At 46.8% G+C, this 22,912-nt stretch overlaps 1 long non-coding RNA gene across 1 annotated transcript; it reads right to left on the bottom strand.

The window, feature by feature from the left end:
- Positions 1 to 346: 346 nt before the first annotated feature.
- On the bottom strand, positions 347 to 22,445 carry LOC311593027. The gene is made up of 5 exons (XR_014777573.1): positions 22,212 to 22,445; positions 20,533 to 20,607; positions 5,543 to 5,712; positions 4,251 to 4,342; positions 347 to 2,974 (listed from the first exon to the last, which is right to left on the bottom strand). It is a non-coding gene; the product is annotated as an uncharacterized lncRNA (long non-coding RNA).
- Between the last annotated feature and the right edge of the window lie 467 nt (positions 22,446 to 22,912).

Here is a 22,912-nt window from a genome sequence, read left to right as displayed (position 1 = left end):
GAGCCATGGTGCAGGAGAGAGCCATAGTCCAGGAGAGAGCCATGGTCCAGGAGAGAGCCATGGTCCAGGAGAGAGCCATGGTCCAGGAGAGAGCCATGGTACAGGAGAGAGCCATAGTCCAGGAGAGAGCCATGGTCCAGAGAGAGCCATGGTCCAGGAGAGAGCCATGGTACAGGAGAGAGCCGTGGTGCAGGAGAGAGCCGTGGCCCAGGAGAGAGCCATGGTCCAGGAGAGAGCTGTGGTCCAGAGAGAGCCATGGTCCAGGAGAGAGCCATGGTCCAGACAGAGCCATGTCCAGGAGAGAGCCATGGTCCAGGAGAGAGCCATGGTCCAGGAGAGAGCCATAGTCCAGGAGAGAGCCATAGTCCAGGAGAGAGCCATGGTCCAGGAGAGAGCCATGATGCAGAGAGAGCCATGGTCCAGGAGGACCAGCTCGGTGCTGAGTAAGTCCTGTCTGTGTCAAAATCACTAACAGCATCTTTTTCATCTTCATTCAAGGAATGGAGAACAGCCACATATGTTTGTTAAACAACAGAGCTGGCTTCCACCTGGTACGGACTGAGAACCACAGGAGGGTCACAGGTTAGACCTTTAGAGGCAGTGTGGCCAAACGCCTGTCGACCACGAGACACCGACCAGAAACATGACACAAGCCCCTATATCCGCTCCTCTCACAGCAAGGTTTGAGCTAACAGCTCCGCTCTCCTTCAGTTCACTGTGACCCAAAGCATCAATTTCTGGAGAGAAAGAGGGTCCACGTGGCTTCTGCCTTGTGAAGTATCAACCCTCCAGGCTTGGCGCTACATGCATGACTGAACACTCACATAGAACAGAGTGACCCACAGAGAGCTCAGAGCCTTCATCAGCTAGTCCCCTCCTCCACACCAGCAGCATCCTTGATGATACTGTTGAACAGAAGAACAGAAACCCTATGTCCAAGAGGACAAAGAATAGCAACAGGCAGGGGGGGGGGGCGGTGGCATGAAGCAGGGTGAAGCAGGAAGAAGACAGCCTGAGAGGAAATTCTAGTCACCAAGGGGGTGAATTCACTGGGCTAAGGCAGGGGCCCTGAACTAGCAGGAACAAGGCCACACTTCCCAGGCACAGCAGTGTCGGAGGGTGCAGGGCATGGTCAGCCGTAAAAAAAGAGAGCACTTGTTCTCCGTGGAGACCCAGGTCATACAAAAGGGAAAATGTGGGGTGCTGCCTTGGAAATGTACTACTGGGGCAAGCTGGAGCAGCAAGATGTGCCAAGCAGGGTGAAGGGAATCCCAGAGCCATCTCGTCCACCTCCTCCTGCTGCCTGAACAGGCCTTCAGCACTTCAGCCTTCCTTCATCTGTGTTTGTCTCCACAGCCTCTTTACTCCAGCTCCACAGAGGAATTCCTGGCTCTTCTCTTTGGCCCAGCTAAAAAAGATCATGAGTAGATCGAAGCCCTGATGGCCATGATACTGACACACCCTAGGCTCACTGCAAGGTCCTACTGGGTGAGGAGTTTGCAGGGTCCCCGAGCAGGGCGCAGTCAAGGAGCACCTCCTGCAATGAGAAGGGTTATACCTTGTGCTGGCAGCAGGGGGCTAATCTCTGCAGCCGCACTGCTGACGGGGCATTGAGGTCTCAGTAGAAGACAAGTTTCTGCTGTGTGGCCATGACTCAACAGTGGTCTGAGTTTAGAGTAGGGAAACATGTGGCAGCTGCAATCAGCCTCCAAAACAGCTAGGCATCATTGGCATTTCCTTGTCGAAGAGCAAAGGATGCTTGAGACACTGAAGAAATTGTGCCTTCGGGAAAAAGGTCCTGGCATCTACTGTGCCAGGGCATGTAAAAGAAAGTGTCCAAGTGAAATGAAGGCTGAGCTATCATGGTCCAGTCACTGCATTTAGCATCACGATCCACAACCGTGACAGCCAAGTGAGCCCCACAGGTCCCCTCATGGGAAATGGGGTCAGAGAACCAAATATCTTACTTGAAACGCTAAAGCAGATTTGTGCCAGTAGCCTCCAGTCCATATGGGAGCCAGCAGCTGGGGAAGGCATGTGTTTGCTATTACTTACTATGTCAGGGAGCCTTGATGGGGACAAACCAAGTGAATCAGACAATGTAGAGCTGATTGAGTCTTTGGGGTGAACAGAGATGTGCACCAAAAATCTGGGTGACTTTTTGTGTCGTGACTGCATCTGTACTGTTCAGGACATGCTCCTAATTTCTTTGGCCTTTGACCCAAGAAAAGTCACATGGATAATGGGCCTATGGAGTCAGCCAGCACATACACTACTTGACTGAACTGTTCTTCACTTTTCCAGTGGGAGAAGATGCAGTCACTAGGAAGTATCATTTACCAGGCTTTTGGCATACATCCTCTTTGTGGAGACCACAGATGTCACCTCACAGAGAAGATACACTTATGCACCTTGAAAGAGATCCTAGTAATTGCTCTTGGTCATAAAGAGTTCCATCAAAGAATCTTATAACTTTATGGCCAGGCTTTTGGTCCCAGCCACACTGCCCTTTGTAGCTAGAGGTCATTTCCAGAACTCTTGGGACCATCTTTTCTTTCCTTGGTTCTCTTGAAGTATGTGTTCTCTGGGAGATGTGCAAGTAAAGGAAGGTTACAAGGACCAAGGACCCATGATCAGGCATGTTGGTGAGGACTTATTTCTGGCTCTATAGCCAGACATCAGCAGGCCAGTGAGCATCACTCAGATCTTCAGAGGTTTCCTTAAAACAGGTCCAGCAAGTGCCTTCCCAGGGCAGGTCACAAAGGAAGGAACCAGGCATGGTGCCTGTCACCTTAGCCCCTGAACTCCAGCCAAAATGAGCTTGGTGTTCTCCGAAGAGGTGGCAGGCTTTAATTCCAGAGAAGAGGAAACTTCATGCCAGCTATCCATTTATCTAAAATGTTCTTCCTCATTTCCTTATCCAGATAGACCATCTGGGTCTCCTCTTCCATCAGCCTGAAGGACTTCCTCTGCCCTGAAGGAGACAAAGGGGTTAGAATGGCCCTGTTCATGCCTGCCCTGTTTAGAAAACATTGTGAGTGAGCACAAAGGTAAGTGTAAAGCCAAACTAAGAGAGATTTAAGACTTACTACCTGGCTAGGGTATGGCATGGACTTCAGTCATAGTGCAACATCTTCCTTGAGCACGGAAAACACTGGGGTTTTATTCACAGAACTTCAACGGATTCCAGAAGGAGCAAGTCCATTCCTGGGCATGCTAAGTGATGTCACCACTACTCTGCTGAACTGATAACTACCTTTCTCTACTAGCTAGTCAGCTTTGGTGCACATAAGCCCCTGTGCATATTCGTGTGTCTTAATATGTCTACTTGAATTCATTGTAAAGCGGGCTTTCAAGAGAAGCACCTTCCTTCCTGTCCCTGTAGGGAAACAACAGGCACTGAAGACCTGTGAATGCATATTGTTAGGTCATCTTGATTTGTAAATATCTCCATTGCATGCTGTCATTAAACTCTGTATGCTAATATTCAACTGTGCCCTCTCCTCCTATCTGAACTCTTCTGTGTTAGGGGCACGGAAACCCAACTGGAGCCCTCCCCACTACACTGTGCACTGTCTCACAGGCTTCAAGCTCTCATCTGGCCCCTGGTGCTCCAGGCTCTTGGAGGCAGATCAGAATCTCTTTGTGTGTGCTGTTCCCTGCACTTGTATGATGTCATGGTAAGAGGCCACCAGCTCTGAAGGGTCTGGAACTATCTATAGTAAGATGAGTCTGCAAGACAGAAATTACATCCACCACAGTGGATAACCCAACAACTCCTGCCATTCCCTCAATAGACTCTATATCTTTAGTTTCTCCCCAAAGACCCACAGCTGAGACTCTCCATGAGATGCCCCATTTCCTACTGTGCAGGGACTGGCGGCTAACCCAAAGGGAAGGCTGGGCACTGAAAGTCAAGGAAGAGCCCATGACAGTAGTTCTGGCAAAGCTGTGGGAAGAGTCTGCTTCTATTTGGCTGAAGTTTCTTCTAGGCTTGGTTTGGGGAATGGCAGTGAATGGACCTCCTAAGGAAAATGGAGCAATGGTGGAAATTAGAGACGGAAGCTTGGAGACGGGAGCTGGACAGAGAACGTCTAGAGGCTCAGTGGTCATCCTGGGACCTTCTATGAAGCCTTGAGGAGAACTGTCAGCAGGAACCAGGCCTGAGGCAAGCCAGAAGCCCTCCCAGACCAAGAAAGGAAGCCCCAGTAAGGAGGCACTAACCCCAGGTCTGAGAGCCCACTGAGTACCTTAACAGGCTGTTCAGTCAACTGTTCCAGTCAACAAGGTAGACAGCTCTGGAGAAGATACTGTGCTGAACTGAGGTCTCTCCAGAATCACCCTAGGGAAAGAGAGGAGGAGTTAATGTGGGGGTCAGAAATACCAAGAGACTGAGCCAGGCCCCACACAGCTACACAGGATCAAATCTCAAGGACAGCGAGACATCAGGAATACCAAGCAGCTCCCCATTCACTGCCTGCTGACTGCGGTGAGGATGGGGAAGGCAGGGCGTGGTCCAATGCAGACTGCATCTTGTCTCAGCAGCTACCTGTTACAGGCACTCCATTTTCCATCCACAATGAGGTGCTGTTCCAGCACACTCTCCCCTCCAGAGCACCAAACGTTCTAAAACCCCTTTGGCCCTTAGCAGTTTCCAGCCAGGGGGTCAGTCTCAGCACCAGCAGCTGGCAGGCACACTGTCTCCCAGGTCTGCATTCAGAACACTGTCATCGGGGCCACCATGCATCCTTGGCAAGTTGGGGCATAGACGCTTTCTTGGCAACTGCCTAGCCCACCACAAGTGTCTAGCCTCAGCAATACCAGTTTCTATTCTTGGCCCCAACCCTAAGTGCAGTCTTCCTGAACCAAGCTCAGCGTCTGCTCGGTGTCATCCTTACCAAGCATCCCAAGCCAGAGCACATCACCACCATTATGACCAATTTCTAGAAGGGAAATACAACTACATTGCTCCACATACACAGATTAGGAAACTGAGGCACAGAGATATAGCCTAGTTTTTCTTTTTCTTTTGATTTTTTTACATGTACATTTATATTGTTTCACATATATACAATAAACTACCTATAGCAAGAAGAACCATGAAACAATCACGAATTATATGTTACATTCTTAGTGTTTTTGGCTATTTGTATTCGTCAGCCTTGAAGAAGACATCTTTTCTCTCTTGGTGCGTCTAAATTTCTGAATGTAAATCAATCTCCATCACTTCTTGTCATTTTCAACTTAGAACATCTATCCAGACCTAAAAGCATCTTAAGCTCTAAACAAATAAGCTTCACTGTAAAACTAAACTACCTGGTCTTCAACCCCATCAGAGACTTGAGAAGGAGTAAATTTGATTACCTGAGTATGCCGGAAGTGCAGGTTAGTAGCTTCCCAAATGAGAAGATGACAGAGACAGTTTTCTACCTGAATAGTCACCCAAGACTCTGTATTATGCTGCAGCATCTTCATCAGCCTTCTGACACAATATCTCTGACAGACATGTTTGTGAGGCAGGAACTATTGAGGATTTGCTCACCCTGTCTCAGCAGAGTTTAGCCATCAACTCTGCCTGCATCCAAGCTTGCTCTTCTTTAGGCAGAATTCTGTCTCTGGCAGAAAGGTTTACCACATTTGAAGCCATCACCATGAGGTTCTTTGATGCTCATCATCCTCTTTGAGGTAGGCTGGGTGTTGCCACAAGTTAACCTGTATAGAATTCAAATGTAAGCTTATTCTTCAAACACATTATATATAAATATTTCTACTCTAATATGAGGTATTGTACCTATATATCAATAATAATACAAGGTTTACTTCCAATACTTTGAAAGTGCTAATGCAGGCTGTTTAGGATAAGTTATACAAGTTAATTGTTAGTTTATCTAATCATGGCCATGTCAATCACTAGTCTGCTTTTATAACAAGAATATACATCTTAGGTGCAGCAGATAGATATGATTCTATAAAAAGATAAGGTAGGATAGTTAGATAAGATCTTCAAAAACCTCAGAGACATGCAGAATAGGGCATTTTAAAGTGTTTTTATTATTTTGAAGATTCACTGACAATGAGATAGCTAAGTTCTTCAAAGCTAATCCAGCTTCTATCAGAGCCAGGCTATGAACGCAGGAGAATTATACAGAACACCAGAGACATTAGCCAGCAGCCACACCCTCTACCCCCAGGCCCAAGGCACATTTCTAGAATTCCCTCAGTTTCACCTTCAGAGACATAGAATGGCACAAATTACAGGGTGGGAAGCTACAGCGGGACACACATTTCAGCTGGGTTACTAGTTCTGTGCCTCGGTTTCCCCATGGTGAAATGGGGATACTAACCTTTCCCTCACATAAACATGAATATTAAAAACAGTGCATCCTGACATGTGCCTGGATCCTGACAAGTGCTCAGCAGTACACAGCTGATGTCACTCAAGATGAAGCTAAGAGCAAGTGGTGGGCAAACAAGGAGGCGGAGGCGTCTTCCCAGCCTCTCCACGACTGTCAACTCATAGCCAGCTCGCCAACCTGCCCTATCCAAAACAAACAAACCTGACCCACAGCCAGGGACAGTGTGCCAACAGTCACGAGCACTCATAATCTGCGTGCCATAGCTCACTGTGCCGACAGGGAAAATTGCCTGTGGAGTGTTTCAAGCCCATTTGGCAAATGCAATTAATTTGGTCAGCATTAAATTGCCTTTCCATAATTGCATGTACAGATGCCCAGGCAGGACAAAGGGACAGAATGAAAAGGCTGTTAATGTCAGGTCCTTGCCAATGATTAGCTGTGCTAGTAGGAGATGCAAAGCCATCCAGACACCACAGTGGAGGCCCGACTGTCCACTCACTTGCCTCCCAGGCTGCAGAAAATCCTGGGAGGCAGCAATTCATCTGCAGAGAGTTTCTGTGCTGCTGGCCACTTCTGAAGAGAAATGTCAAGCTTTGGGGCAGTTCTACCCCCTCCACGGCCTGGATCTTCAAGTTGTGGGCACATTTCTAACCAAGGCTGTGTGCCAGACTTGAAGGATTGATAGGACCTTCTGTGCTATGGGGAGAGTCTGGCTGGCCCAGGCTGAGTCACACATGCACCTGGAGGTGATGCTTGCAGCTTATGCCCACAAAATTCCTGCCTCCCCTATCCCAGCCTGAATCATCCAACTGCATGTAGTTGACAAAACTGTGAGCTAAACAATCTTCCCTGAAAATTGTCCCTTTGTGGGTTCTTACAAGGCCCTACCCTTCCCTGAGGATCTATGAGCCTTTCTGAGGGAGGAGAAAGCATCTTTGCATTGCTGAAGCCAATGTTAAGGTGCCCATGCTTCTGTAAATAAAGTCATTCATGTCCTGTAAGAAACCTTAGTGAGACTAATTGGTTCTCTCTCTCTACAAATACATATATATTATACATATATGCATATATGTATATAACATATGTATGTATACATGAATGTATGTATGTATATATAGTGTAAATGAGCTGAATGATTATTGTAAAATGTCACAATGAAACCCATCATTAGCTGTCAATAATATATGCTAATAAGAAATGTTAAAATTTCTCCTCCTTACCCACACACTTAACCTCTGCCTGTCTATGTCTCACTGTCTGTCTCTGTCTATATATATATTCACACACGCATACACACACACACACACACACACTGAAAGTAGAAATGGATGTGGGTGCTGGAGAGATAGCTAAGGGCTTAAGAGTACGTGCTGGAGAACATTCAGTCTCCAGCCCACAGCTCTACCTGCCTTTGAGGGAGATCTGCTGGGCCCCAGAAGCATCTAACCTCCTCCAGCCCATGGCTTTACCTGCCTTCTTGAGGAGGATTGCTGGACCCCAGAGACACCCGGTTCCAGCCTCCAGCCCACGACTCTACCAGGCTCTCAGGCCCCAGGAGCATCCAACCTCTGGCCCACAGCACTACCCAGCTTCTCAACAAGGCCTACTGGGCCCAAGAGACACCTGGTTCCAGCCTCCAGCCCATAGCTCTACCCATGTCCGGAGGAGACCTGTCAGAATCCAACTCTACCACCTTCCCAAGAAGTCCATTGGGCACTAGGAACACCCAGCCATCACCGGGGAAAACCAGATGGCTAAAGGCCAGCATAAGAGCACAATCAACAAGACCCAGAGCAATATGACACCATCAGAGCCCAGCTATCCTGCTACAACAAGCCATGGATATCCTAACACAACTGAAACACACACAACTATTTATAAATGTATTATTATGAGAATGATAGAGGACTTTAAAGAGGAAACTAATAAATAAAGGAAAATGCAAACTAAAGGTAGGAGAAAATGAATTAAACAGTTCAAGACCTGAAAAACGGAAATAGAAACAATAAAGAAAACACAAACTGAGGGAATCCTGGATATGGAAAACTTAGGGAAGAGAGCAGGAGCTACAGACATAAGCATCACCAACAGAATATAAAAGGTGGAGGAAAGAACCTCAGGCATAGAAGATACAGTTGAAAAAACCAATATATCCATCAAAAAAATGTAAATCTAAAAAGTTCCTGATATTTTAAAACATCCAAGAAATCAAGGACCCTATGAAAAGATGAAACTTAAGAATAATAGGAATAGAAGGAAAAGAAGATTCCTAGCTCTCAGGACCAGAAAATATTTTCAAGAAAATTATAGAAGAAAATTTCCCCAACCTAAAAAAAAAGAAATGGCTATAAATATACCAGAAGTTTACAGAATACCAAATAGACTGGACCATAGAACAAAATCCTACTACCACATAATAATCAAAACATCAAATGTACATAACAAAGGAAATAATATGGAAAAGTTGCAAGGGGAAAAGGCCAAGTAACATATAAAGACATATATACCAGAACTACACCTCACTTCTCAAAAGAGACTCTAAAAGCCAGAAGGGCCTGGGTAGATATCTTGCAGACCCTAAGAGGACAGAAATGTCATCTAAGACTACTATACCTGTCAAAACTTTCAATCACCATAGATGGGGAAAACATGCATGCAGGGATAGTTCAACATATAGAAATCCATCAATGTCATCCACCATATAAACAAGCTGAAAGAAAAAACTCACACGATCATCTCAATAGATGCAGAAAAAGCATTTGACAAAATCTAACACTCCTTAATGTTAAAGCCTTAGAGAGATCAGGGATACAAGGTGCATACATAAACACAATAGAGGCAATATAAAGCAAGCCTATAGCCAACATCAAATTGAATGGAGAGAAATTTAAATCCATTCCACCAAAATCAAGGACAAGACAAGGCTGCCTACTCTCTTTACATCTTTTCAATATAGATATTACTTGATGTCCTAGCTAGAGCAATAAGACAACTAAAAGAGATCAAGGGGATGCAAATTAGAAAGGAAAAAGTCAAAGTATTTCTACTCACAAACGATTTGATAGTATACATAAGTAATCTCAAAACTTCGACCAAAGAACTCCTACAGCTGATGAACACTTTCAGCAAAATGACTGGATACAAAATTAACTCAAAAACATTAGTAGCCCTTCTGTATACAAATGATTAATGGGCTGAGAAAGAAATTAGGGAAACAACATCCTTCACAATAGCCACAAATATAAAATAATCTTGGTATAACTCTAACCAAGCAAGTCAAAGACTTGTATGACAAGAACTTAAAGTTTCTGAAGAAACAAACTGAAGAAGACCCATGTTCATGAATTGCTATGGTTAACATAGTAAAAATTTCCATCTTATGAAATAAAATCTACAGATTCAATGCAGTTCCCATCAAAATATCAACACAATTCTTTATAGACCTTGAAAAAATTCTTAACTTCATATTGAAAAAAAAACAGAATAGCTAAAACAATCCTGTACAATAAAAGATCCTCCAGAGGAATCTCCATACCTGATCTCAAGTTGTACTATAGAGCAACAGTAATTAAAATAGCATGGAACTGGCACAGCAATAGGCTGGTTGACCAATGGAATCGAACTGAAGGCCAGGAAATAAATCCACACTCATATGGACACTTGATTTTTGATGAAGAAGCCAAATCTATTCAATGGAAAAAGGATAGCATCTTCAACAAATGGTGCTAGGCTAACTGGATGTCTATATGCAGAAAAATGCAAGTAGATCCATATTCATCACCCTGCACAAAACTCAAGTCCAAGTGAAACAAAACCCTCAACATAAAAATCAAGAGAAGATAGGAAGAGCCTTGAATTCATCAGCTCAGGAGACAACTTCCTGAACAGAACACCCACAGCTCAGGCTCTAAGATCAGCAATTACTAAATGGGACCTCATAAAACTGAAAAGCTTCTGTAAAGCAAAGGACACTGCCAATAGAATGAAATGATAGCATACAGACTGGGAAAAGATCTCCACCAATCCTACATCTGACAGAGGGCTAACGTCCAAAATATATAAAGAACTCAAGAAATTAGACACCAACAAACCAAATAACCCAATTTAAAAATGGGGCACAGAACTTAAACAGAAAATTCTCAACAGGGGAATCTCTAATGACCAAGAGGCACTTAAAGGACATGTTCAATTTCCTTAGTCAACAGGGAAATGCAAATCAAAATGACTCTGAGATTCTATCTTACACAGGGTAAAATGACTAATATGACAGCACATGCTGGTGAGGATATGGGGAACACTCCTCCATTGCATATGCGAGTGCAAACTTCTACAACCACTGTGGAAATAAATCTAGAAGTTTCTCAGAGAACTGGCAATAGATCTACCTCAAAACCCAGCTATACCATTCCCGGGCGTACACCTAAAACTGCTCTACAGTACAACACTTGCTCAACTGTGTTTATAGCAGCTTTATTCATAACAGCAAGAAACTGGAAACAACCCAGATGTTCTTCAACTGAAGAATAGATTAAAAAATGATACATTTACAGTGGAATAGTACTCAGCTATAAGAACAAAGACATCATGCAATTTGCAGATAAATGAGTGGAACTAGAAAAGATCATCCTGAGTGAGGTAACCCAGACCCAGAAAGGCACAATGGTATGTACTCACTTATAAGTGGATATTAGTCATAAAGGATGGCATAACCATATTACAATCCACACACCCAAAGAAGCTAAGTAACAAGGAGGGCCCAAGGGAGAGTGCTTGAGGATCACTCAGAAGGGGAAGTAAAATAGACATTGGAGGTGGGGGGAGGGAGGGAACTAGGTAGGACAGGAGATGGAGACGGGAGCAAGGGTAGGTACTAGGAGTAGGGAGAGCAGGGTGAGGGTGAGAGAACAGAAATTGGAGGTGAGTGGCATCTCTGGGACATGCTAGAGTCCTGGGATAGGGGGGGTCCCAAGAAGTCTATGGGGACCACCTCAGCTGAGACTCCTAGCAGCAGGGAATATGGAGCCTCCTATAGCCAGGTAGAACTTCCCATTGAATAGATAAGGAAATCAACTCATCTACAAAACCTTTGACCCAAAATTTGTCCTATCTACAAGATGTGCAGGGGCAACTATGGAGCAAAGATTGAGAGAACAGCCAACCAAAGACTAACCCCTACTTGAGACCCATCCCTTGGGAAAAAACTAATCCCTGAACACTGTTCGTGTTACTCTGCTATGGTTGTAGACTCCTAGCATAACTGTCCTCTGAGAGGCTTCACCCAGCAGCTGGTACAAACAGCTGCAGAGACACACAGCTCAGGGGGTCATATGGAAGAGTTTGGAGAGTGATTGAGGGAGGCAGAGGCATCAAAGTCTCTGTGAGAAATCTTAAGAGTCAACTAACCTGGCCCCATGGGGCTCACAGAGACTGCACTACCAACCAAAAACCATACATAGACTGGTCCTAGGTCCCCTGTACATATGCAGCAGATTCACAGCTCTTTTCTTCATGTGGGTCCCCCTACAACTGGAGCAGGGGTCCTCTCTGACTCCGATCCCTGCCTTTGGATCCCATTCCCCTAACTGGGCTGCCTTGCCTGGCCTCAGTGGGAAAGGATGCACCTAGTCCTGCAACTTAATGTGCCAAGTCCTTGGACTTAATGCCGAGATGGGTTAGTACCCATGGAGGACCTGCCCCCCCTTCTCTGAGGAAAATGAGAGAGGATAATGGGGGGATGAGGAGTGACGGGGGGGGGTGAGTGGAGGAGGGCTGCAATCAAGATGTAAAGTGAATAAATAAAGTTTTAAATTTTTTAAAAAGAGTGCTCTCTGGTCCTTCTAGAGGAATTCCCAGCACCCCACGTGGCTCACAAGTATCCACAGTTCCAGTTCCAGGGAATTTGATGCCTTCTGATCTCTGTGGACACTAAACACACAGGGTGCACAGACATACACGCAGGCACGTACACGCAAAGTAAATATAAGAATATATTTTTTAAAGAAGTAGAAGTGGGCCTAGTAGGGGGGAAAGGAAGAGATCTTCAGAAGTGGAAGGGGACAAAAGAGGGTTCAGATCTCCAGAACCCACATAAAAACCTGGCCCTGACAGCACACACTTATAATCCTGGTGCTGAGAAGACAGACGCAGGGGAAGAGGGAGGTCACCGGTCAACTGTGCAACATGAAGGGAGCGAAAATAGTGACAAAAGGAAACAGGAAATTAACATGACAGTCGGAGAGCTCATTCCTGCCTGACAGACCTCCCACTTTCACTCAGATGGCCAGGCCATTGTCTGAGAACTTCTCACCTCTAACCTATTTATTGTGTGGGCCTAACCCCTATCCCCACCCCTCCAGCAGCCTCACAGCCAGACCACCCACCTGAGGCACCACTTTGTCAGATGACTTTATGTCACATAATCCCAGAGACGACCCTCCAGATGCTGTGAGTCCTTCATCCCATGAGCCTCCTTGTCACTCCTGGAAGTCTGCAGACAACTCCAAACTCTCAATTTTCAGCCCATCCCTCGGGCACTGCTTGCTGGAGACCCTAGCATAGGAGCAGCTGCTATGGCAGAACAACACAAAGCCAGCCCATCCCACAATGGGTTTGCTTGGCCTAGAAGGTGTCTACGTATTTAAACTCACATTTACATAGTAGGAAAGTTTACATCAGGACCACCTTTACCATGGGAAGATGTAAATCCATGCACCTACACAGCCTGGCGGTGGCAGCCCCTTCCAGATTGCCTCAATTCCCATTTGCCACCAAATTACCCCATCTGGCATTTACATGGAGGAATTCTTAAGCAATAATAATAATAAACTCCAGACAGCCACCTGTTCAGACTGGAAAGGAGGAAATACAATCCTTTTTCTTTGCAGATAACACGAATATAAGTGTAGGAAATCCTAATTGAAACTGCACATATATACACACACAGATGTGCCTGAGAATGCACACACACAGATGTGCACAAACACTCCCAGAACTAATGAGTCCAGCAAGATGTCAGGATATGAGACTTACACACAAAGGTCAACTGCATCCTTGTCTGTTATAGCGAAGAGATCTAAACTGAATTTTGACTGTCATATTCAATTGCTTTTTCAAAAGAAAGACAGACAGACAGACGGAAAGAAAGACTTGGGAGTGAATCTAGCAAAATACCCCAGGGCTTCTCTGCTGAGAACCAAACAACATGAGGGAAATCAAAGACTATATCTTAAGCTATGGAAGAGGTGCCATGCTCCCGGGTGGAGGCCATGGCTCAGCCACTCCAGATGCCCTTTCTCCCCACCTGAATGCAGGTCTAAAGCAACCCCTACCAAATCCCAGCAAGACATGGAGTTGGTGTATAAATGTTTGCAGAAATGCAAAAAACAAAACCGCAGGGACAAGTCATGCCACTCACCCACTTTAGAGACAAAGTATCAAGACAATGTGGCACAGACAGAAAGACACGCAGATCAGTAGAACAGATACATGTGGTAAGCCTATAAACACACCCCGCACAAGCAAGGGCACCTGTGGCCCCAGTCACATCAGGCAAATGAGCCACACCCCAGCCCTGGCCACTGGGTGCTGACAAAGATGCTGAGTTCATTGGAGGAAAGACGGTGCCTTCCACAGGCCCTCCTTGAAGGCCTATAGACAAAGGGCAAAGGGGAGTTCTGGGAGAGACGGGACCTTGTTTTGTCCACAGCTCTATGCTGAGCACCAGCAACAGTAAGAACATTTAATAAGCACTCAAGAAACACATGCTAAGTGGCTAAGTATGAAATAGTTATTTAAAAATTAAGACTATCACTTTTGTCACTATGTGCGACCCATAGCCCTGTCTAATACAGTTAGCCTTAACCCAATCAGATGGATGTTATTTTCTTTGCAGTCTGGTAGCAGGAAATGTGAAGTCTAATATTTCTCAGTATTGCCCAACACTTAAAAGTACCTTCCAGCAGGCTCTGCATAGGTGCAGGGTCCTGGCCCTAAAAGGGAGGAGTGGACACAGCTCCCACCTCTAATCAAGAAGCTATCTGCAATCCCACTTACAAGGTTTTTTTTTCCAGTAGAGTCTCACTGGATAGATTATCACATACAGAGGAGGTCCCCATGTCCAGGACTAATTAGCTAATATAACACAAACTCAATAGTATTTTTGTATACATTTTCTCTCATATTGCTGGTCTTTTGCTTGTATAGTTTGGCTTCTGGTTTTTGTGTGTTTGGAGGGATGGTCTCTGTGGATTTGGGTTTTGGTTTTGGTTGGTTGGTTTTTAAAAAGAAAGAAAAGGCTTGAAATTGGGTATGTGGCAAGGTGGGGAGGGTCTAAGAGGCCTGGAGGGGAAGGAAGAAACATGATCAGAATATAATGTATGATTTTTTTTTTCAATTAAAAAAAAAAGGTAGCCCCAGGGCTGGGGATGTAGCTCAGTGGGAAAGAGCACTTGACTGTATGAGCCTAAAGACCTGAGTTCTAATCCCTGGCACCCATATAAAAAGTTCCGAATCTTCAGATGTAAATGTAGTCCTCACTCCTCTTCATGGAAACTTCTCTCTGCAATAGACGGAGACCATAACTGGAAAACACAACATAGGGCAGAGCTGTGAAGTCCCAGTGGATACACCTGCAAAACACTCCACATCCAAAGCTCAGGGAGCAGTGCGCAAGAGAGGGCGGAGAGACCAGGAGAGCCAGAGGATGGGGGCGTTTCCTGCGAGACAATGTCTCCTAGTAACGTTAGAGCCTACACCCATAAAGCCTCACCAGCACGGCTGCCCAAACATGAGCTGAACAGGGACAACAGCAGAGATGATAATGTAGGGAAGCGGCGGGGGTCTGGGGGAGGGGAGTGCGAGGGGGTGGGGGAGGGGAGTGCGAGGGGGTGGGGGAGGGGAGTGCGAGGGGGTGGGGGAGGGGAGTGCGGGGCGGGGGCGGATGGGGAGTGGGTCGCGGGAGGGGGGCGCTAAAGCTCTGTGGCCTCAACCTACACAAAGAACTACAGACAACTAAAGGAATGCTGAGAGGGGACAAATAGCCTTCCCTTGGGAAGGGCACACCAAGTGGTTGTCCAGTGCCAAGTGGTCAGCCCTGGAAACATACATACAAGTATCACTATAACGACCAAGCAGATTACATTTAGGAATTATATATATGTATATACATACATACATACATACATACATGTAACAATTATTAATGGGGGAAAGGCCATGAATTTGAAAGAAAACAAGGAGGGACATAAGGAATCCTTGGGAAGAAGGAAAGGGAAGAGATGATGTATGATGATCTCAAAAAATAAAGAGACAGACAAAACAACATGGATGTGGTGCCCGTAACTCCAGTGCAGAGACTGGGAGCTCGCTGACCCACCAGCTTAGATGAAACAGTGAGCTCCCGGTTCAGTAAGAGGCCTTGTCTAGAAGGAATAGGGCAGAGAGTGACAGTGTGGCCTCCCCTGGCCTCCAGGAGTATGTGTAGTGGCACACACTCCTGCCCACTCGTGTGCATACAGCACACACACACACACAGTCTTTCGAAAGAGAAGGAATTTTACTTAAGTAGTGGCTGCCTAGCTGAATCCTCCCATTCAGCCCTTTCCTCCAAGGAAGGAGTGAAGGCCAGCCGGGATCAAAGCTGCCATCCCAGCTCTAGGCAAACTAAAGCAGGAGAATGAATGCTAAGTTTCAGGCCAGCCTGGGATGCAACAAGACTCTCTCCAGAGGAGGAAAGCAGATTTGCCTGGCGAGGCCCCTCTACGGGCAGATCAGAGCTGCCTGTGCACACCGCCTCCAACCCTTCGCTTGCAGCCCTTGCCTAGAGACTGCTTGGTGCATACAGCTTAAATACCAGCACTCCCAGCGGGCCACGGTTCACCAAGCCAGCTCATTTATTCATTAATTTGCTTTCCATATTTCCAAACAGAGGCGGCTACAGGCGGGGCGAATCAATACTGCACTCTGTGATTCATCTTCGTCCCTGCCACCTCCTGCACCAGCCCCTTTCGTGGCTCCTCCGAGGGTCCTGAGCACTGACGAATGAGATTCTCTGAGGCAGCCACCCCACGTTAGCAGATTAAATCATTAATACGTGCATCGGTCATTTTTACGAGCCTCCCTTACCCCACACTCCGCTGCCCTGTTTAGAGACCCGTGCAGACATGCTGAGGACAGAATTGCCACTTCTGTGGTGTGATTGGTTGTGAGGGTCGAAATATTGATTTTTTTTCTCTTCTGCATTTCTAAAAGCAAGGTATATTGCCCACAGTTGCAGAAACTATTGAGACGAGGTCTGAATTCCGACTGGCTGACCCCACCTGCATCTTATACCACAGGGTTTCTCTTGAGAGAAGATGGTCTTGAAGTTAACAGCTTCAAGTAGAAGCCCATGGATTTCAGGCTGAGCTCGCATCCGGAACTCTCAGGCCTCCCAGCCACCCACAGAGGCACCTCCTGAGAGGAAACCTGTATACTGAGATTTCTCCACAACCACAGCAAACTTGCAACTCTGGAGCCCACAACTGCCCTGGTGACTCATGATAGGAAAGAGATGTCAGGTGTTAGGGGCCTGGTTGGTGGTAAAGTGCCTACCACTGCGAACATGGGGACCTGAGTTCCCATATCCAGCAGCCACGTGCACACACACACACACACACACACACACACACACACACACACACACATACACAGCCAGGCGTGATGGATTACACCTGTGATCCTAGGCCTGGGAGTGGAGACAAGAGGAAGAGGAGGGAGACAAGCAAGCCTTGGAGATCGCTGGCCAGCCATCGAGCCTCCAGGGAGCTACAGACTCCAGGGTCCCTCTGTGACAAACACTACCTTAAAATTCAGAATGGGGGTGGGGGTGTGGTTGAGGAAGATACCCAGTGTCCACCTCTGGTTCTCACACCAATGCACATACACGTGCGTCACATCACATGCGCACGCGCACTACACAAACACACAAAAATAAAATACAGAATAAAAACAAACTGAGAGAAGCAAAGGCCCAGTATGGGAGCCTTTGTAGGGGAGCAGGGCCACCTCTCTGGCTCAACATGCTCCCTGCTACAAGCAGAGGACATTTGAGCTGTCCCTTTTAAGACCCCTCTCATCATTTTGTCCCCTGGACACTTTCATGTCTACTTTTAGGTCATACATACATGCATGATTTTTGGAATCAAAAAAGTCACCTAGCTGGAATCATTTCTCTTAAACTCTAAAATAATCTCTTCTTGGTGTGGGGGAGCAGATCACTCAAGACCCCTAAGAATATTTTTAAAAGCTATGAAATGTATGACAGTTACCTCCTAAATATGCTTCCATTCATATAAAATAATAAATCGTTACATGTTAGCATAGGTGATTTAAATAATAAAAAATAAACATGATACTCATTCTTCTTCCCCTAGGGATGATCAGGCAGGCCGGGCAGGAACAAAGGTGTCCTCCACCCACACGTGGAACCAAGAGAAGTGTCAAGCCTCCTCCAAGGAGCAGAAGCCAACTGGAGCCACTAGGGCAGACATGGAGAAGAACTCTAATAGCAGAGACTGATGCTCTACCAGGGGCTCCTGATGTCACCCCATCCCCCACTCCTGCTCCTCACTGACCCCTGGCCCACTTTCCACTCCCTCCTAGTTTCTTGAGCTATTCCCACATACAATGTCCCGCTTCAGCGTCCTTGTATGATCTGTTTCCTCTGCCTTGGTTCTGAGAGGCAGTCACATGGAGCAGAGACTAACTGAGACCATCCTGGACCAGCCAGTCAACCCACTTTCCTCAATAAGTCCAGGCAATGTTATTCAAACCTGCCCCACGTCAGCAGACTACCCCAACCAAGTGATAGACTCACAAGAAATCACCTTAGTGGGTTTAAGTCACTTCATCATGGATGTTTTTCTTACACAGCAGTAGCTAGCTGATACAATAGTCGCTCTACTCATTTGCAATGGACCGCTAATACAAACACTTATTCTTTACATTACTCATCAGAAAAAGAGTTGGAAATTTTAGTTTGCCTTTGTCTAGCATCTCAGCAGTGTTTAACTCTGTGGTCTAGCCTTTTTTCTGAAAGTCTCCTTCCTTGGCTTGTAGGACACTCTATGTCTTAATTTCTTTTCCTGATGCTATGACAAAGGACTGTGAAACCATAACAGCTCACAGCCTGCTGCTCACAATGCAGCAAAGGAGTTCTAATAGCAAGAGCTTAGGGCACAATCAAGAAACAGAGAATAATAAAAGCCTGTTCCCGGTTTACTTTCTCCAGGGACTCAAGCCCAGGGGACATTGCCCCCCACAGTGGGCAGCTCTTCCCACCTCACAGGAATTCCCACAGGCCCATTTCCTAGCTGGTTCTAAACCAAGTTGACAGTTAAGACTAGCCATCACACCTCATAATCATCATATGGTCTTCCCACGTATGTTTCTATTGAAGAATCACCCTCCAATGACTGGTTAAAATAGCGAAATTACTTGTGCCACTCAGCTTTCCTGCTACGATGATAAAATACCTGAGAAAATCAACCTACAAGGAGAAAAAATTGATCTTGGCTCACAGCTGAGAGGTACCCTCGATCCCTGGTACCGCTGCTCTAGAGCCTGTGGAAATGTGTAATATCATGGCTGGGAGAGCACGGCGAGGCAGACCTGTTAGCCTCGTGGTGTCTGGAGAGCAAAAAAGAAATTGAGGCCCCAGTACGCCCCCTCAGGGGCATGCTTTGATGAGTTAGCTTCCACCAGGCTCCATCTCTTAAAGACCGCACCCACTCCCTCCCAGTAGTGCCACAGGTTGACAGTCTCTGGAGGCACTTAAGGTACAAACTGTAGTGTTCCTCAACACCTGGTCCCTGTGTTGTAGCCTCACAGTGTGATCCCTCACAGCCGGATCCAAAGCACACACTTCCCTTTGTGGCAAGCACCAGATGTGGGCAAAGTATTCACGCTTGGTTTAAAGTAATAATCACCCATGACCTGGGACTGGTCAAGAAACCTCGGGTGAGCAACTAGACCTTCCAGAAAGGGACTTTGGCCTTGAAGGACAATTTAGATGGACAGCCCACTGTAGCTGGGCTCCATCTTGCCCTTCCCCCTTTCCGCTTCCCTCTTCCCCTCCCTCCCACTCTCCATTCTCCTCAATCCTTCTCCAAAAGAAAAGAAAAGAAAGAAAACTCTACCAGGTCTTTAGCCTCTCCCACACCCACCTCTGTCTCTGGCTCCATCTCTTCCAGCCTATTCAAGTCTACTGCATCCCTGCATCCCTTCATAGATGAATCATATGGTTTCCCCCGCTGTGATGTGGACCTCCTCCTTTAACTATACTCCCTCCTTTATCCAGAAGCCCAAACCTGATAAAACTGACTTCCCATTGCTTTTCTGTAAGCAAATCCTGACAGCAGTGGGTGACTGTGCTCTTCCCCCAGTCTCTCCACTGCACCGGCACCTCCCTTGCCTCAGTTCTTGGAGTTCCTGGGCCCACGCCTCCCCACCATGGGTCCTTGATATTACTTCTTCCTGGGATGCTTTTATTCCCACTCTTCACCTGCCTATCACCTTTCAGTCCATAGGTCTTAGCTACAACACCACTTCCTCCGGGAAGTCCTTCCTAGGCCTCCTGATGAGATAGATGTCCTCCAACATACACAGGAGGCCGTGTGTAACTTTGATTCCTGAATCCAACACTGGAACAGCAGTGAGAATCATTCTTTGAGTGGGGACAGAGAGGTGACATGGTGCCGTGTGCTCGCTCCTTTCTTCATGCTAGCATGCAGGCTGTGGCTCTCCAGGGTGGGATCCTTCTCAAGAGTCACAGCTAGGCCAGGCGTGGTGGCCCATGCCTTTAACTCGAGCACTCGGGAGTCAGAGGCAAGAGGATCCCTGTGAGTTCAAGGCCAGGTTGGTCTACAAAGTGAGTCCAGGACAGCCAAGGGTACACAGAGAGACCCTGTCTCAAAAAACCCAAGAGAGAGAGAGAGAGAGAGAGAGAGAGAGAGAGAGAGAGAGAGAGAGAGAGAGAGAAGAAGAAGGAGGAGGGAGGGAGGGAGGGAGGGAGGGAGAGAGAGAGGGAGAGAGGGAGAGGAAGAGGGAGAGGGAAAGAGGGAGGGAGGGACGGAGGGAGGGAGGGAGAGAATTAGCAAGATCAGACCCCAGGTCATCCAGACTCCAGAACTGAACTCACTTCATTGGTGATCATCACATTGGGTACCACTGGGTCCTAGAGTTTATCATGGGGGCATCTTAGGAAGCAGGAAGCCTGAAAAAGAGTCATGACTTGAGATGTCACACTCATCTCTGCCCACATGGCTTATTCCCAAGAATAGGCCCATACTCTGTCTCACCACCCACAGCCTCTCCCTGAACAAGGCACCTCAGCCTATCTTACACTTGCCTTCCTGGTCTGTGCTGTTCCCCCTGTCTCCTGCTTAAGTCTCCTGCATCCTGAGTGGATTGGACTCCTGCCATCTGTCAAACTCTGTCACTTCTCCCTAAAGCCTCCAGCCACACTCATTAGAAAATGCCTCTTCTAGGGGCCAGGGAGCTAGCTCAGCAGTTTAAAGCATCGGCTGTTCTTCTATAGAACGCAGGTTCAAATCCCAGCACCCATATGGTAGCTGACAACCATCTGTAACTCCAGTTCCAGGAGATCTAATGGCCTCCTTTTGGCTTCCTTGGGCACTACGCATACACATAGTGCACATTCATCCAATGCAGGCAAAACAGCATAAAACAAAAATGAATAACTCTTTTTAAAATACCTCTTCAGAGGCTTAGGAGGTAGCTTGTCAAGTGTTTGCTATGCAAGATCAGGGGCCTGTGACAGGAGGATACCCGGGGCTTGTTGACCAGCCACCAGTATGTGTGTGTGTGTGTGTGTGTGTGTGTGTGTGTGTGTGTGTGTGTATATACATACTTGTGGAAGTCAGGAACTGATGACATGTGTCTTCTCCAGTCACTGATCTCCAGGTTCAGTGAGAGACCTGCCTCAAAAATAAGGTGGAGAGTGATTGGAGAAGACACCCATCATCAATTCCTGATTTCCACAAGTATGTATACATACACATACATACATGCATGCATACATACATACATACATACATACATACACCATACACTCACACATCCACGACATACAGAAAGGAAAATGCCTCCTCAAGCTAATCTGACTTGCCTTTTCTCCTGGCCAGATGCCAACTGTGGGCACACATCTTTGGTTCACTCTTGTACCTGATGACTTCAAATCCTGTTAATAAATTTGGCAGCTTCTTTGTTCTCTCCTTTGGTGTTACCTACATTTGTGCAGTCATAACCAACATGTCTAAAGGAAAACTTAATAACTAAGGGTTTAGCTGGGCTCTCACAGCTCTTGTGCCATGCTTGAGAGACTGGAGCAGGGAGAACTCCAGGATAGCCTAGGGTACTGTCTCTGAGACCATCTCAAACCAAAAAAAAAAAAAAAAAATAGCTTTTAAAGGAGGGGAGGAGGAAGAGGGTCTTTTCTGGGACTGCAGTGAAATAGAGCATCATAGTTGTGGGAGTGTGTGAGATGCTGCCCACCTCATGGCAGTCAGAAGGCAGAGGATGAGGAAGGGATTGGGCACCAAGTCTGAGCAACTTCGGGGTGAACTTGGACCCAGCCTCTGCTCCCTGATAAAACCCCTCCTATCATCTTCTCCGAGTTTGCCAATTCTATGCTCTGCCCTCCCCTTCCTGAATCACTGTCCGTCTCATTTCACTCTCCAACCTCTCACCTAGCCTCCCCCTCAATCACAACAAACTGGCTCCTCTAGAAGAAGACACAAGCTACGCCCTCCTCCCACTGGCCCCCTCCACATCCCAGCCATCTGCCTAGGCTCTTACCACTTCACCATTTCATCCAGCTGCTAAATGTTATGGGATGTCTCCGGTGAGGAGTGCCCATCTAGGGTTAGCCCTGACGTCATTCAGGTGGCAGGGGCAGAGGTAAAAAAAAAAAAATTGTAGGTCTTAGAAAGACTCAGCCAGACAGTGGAGATGCAGCAGGGGAGTGAAGGACACTGACAGTGCGACCCCAAGAGATCTGAGGTCTGAGTCAGGAAATGCGGCAAGCTGGGGTGAGAGCAGCAGAGAGCAGCAGGGCTTCTGGACACAAAGTAACAGTTAGGATTCCATCTGAAGGCAGTTAGGCATCCTGAAGGCAGTTACAAGCTCATGGGCAGTTACAGCCACGAGGGCATCTGTAGGCCTGAGGGCAACGGACAGAGAGAAAGCAACTGAGAAGAACAAACAGCTCCCATTCCCCTGATTAAAAATGGCCCAGTCTTGGGGGCCCAATAGGGGCTCTGGGTTTGACTTTTTATAGGTTGCAGGGGTCCCTCCCCTCTCTTGTCTCATTGTGGGTAGACTCTCCCCTAGCCTTAGCCTTTGCAACAGTTGAGCAGGACTGCTTAAAGGGGGCCAGTCCCTGCCTTCCAGGTTCCCCTGACCCTCCTTTACACCCATCACCAAGCTTTGTCTCTTTTTCCTGGTGCTTTCCCTATGGAGATGTGAACAAATGCCTGCTTACCCCAGATCTGGCAACA

The sequence above is a fragment of the Acomys minous genome (assembly GCF_964271855.1).
Source record: "Acomys minous genome assembly, chromosome: 2".
NCBI classification, from domain to species: domain Eukaryota; kingdom Metazoa; phylum Chordata; class Mammalia; order Rodentia; family Muridae; genus Acomys; species Acomys minous.
Note: the sequence above shows the minus strand (reverse complement) of the source record. Positions and strands in the feature narration are given on the sequence as shown.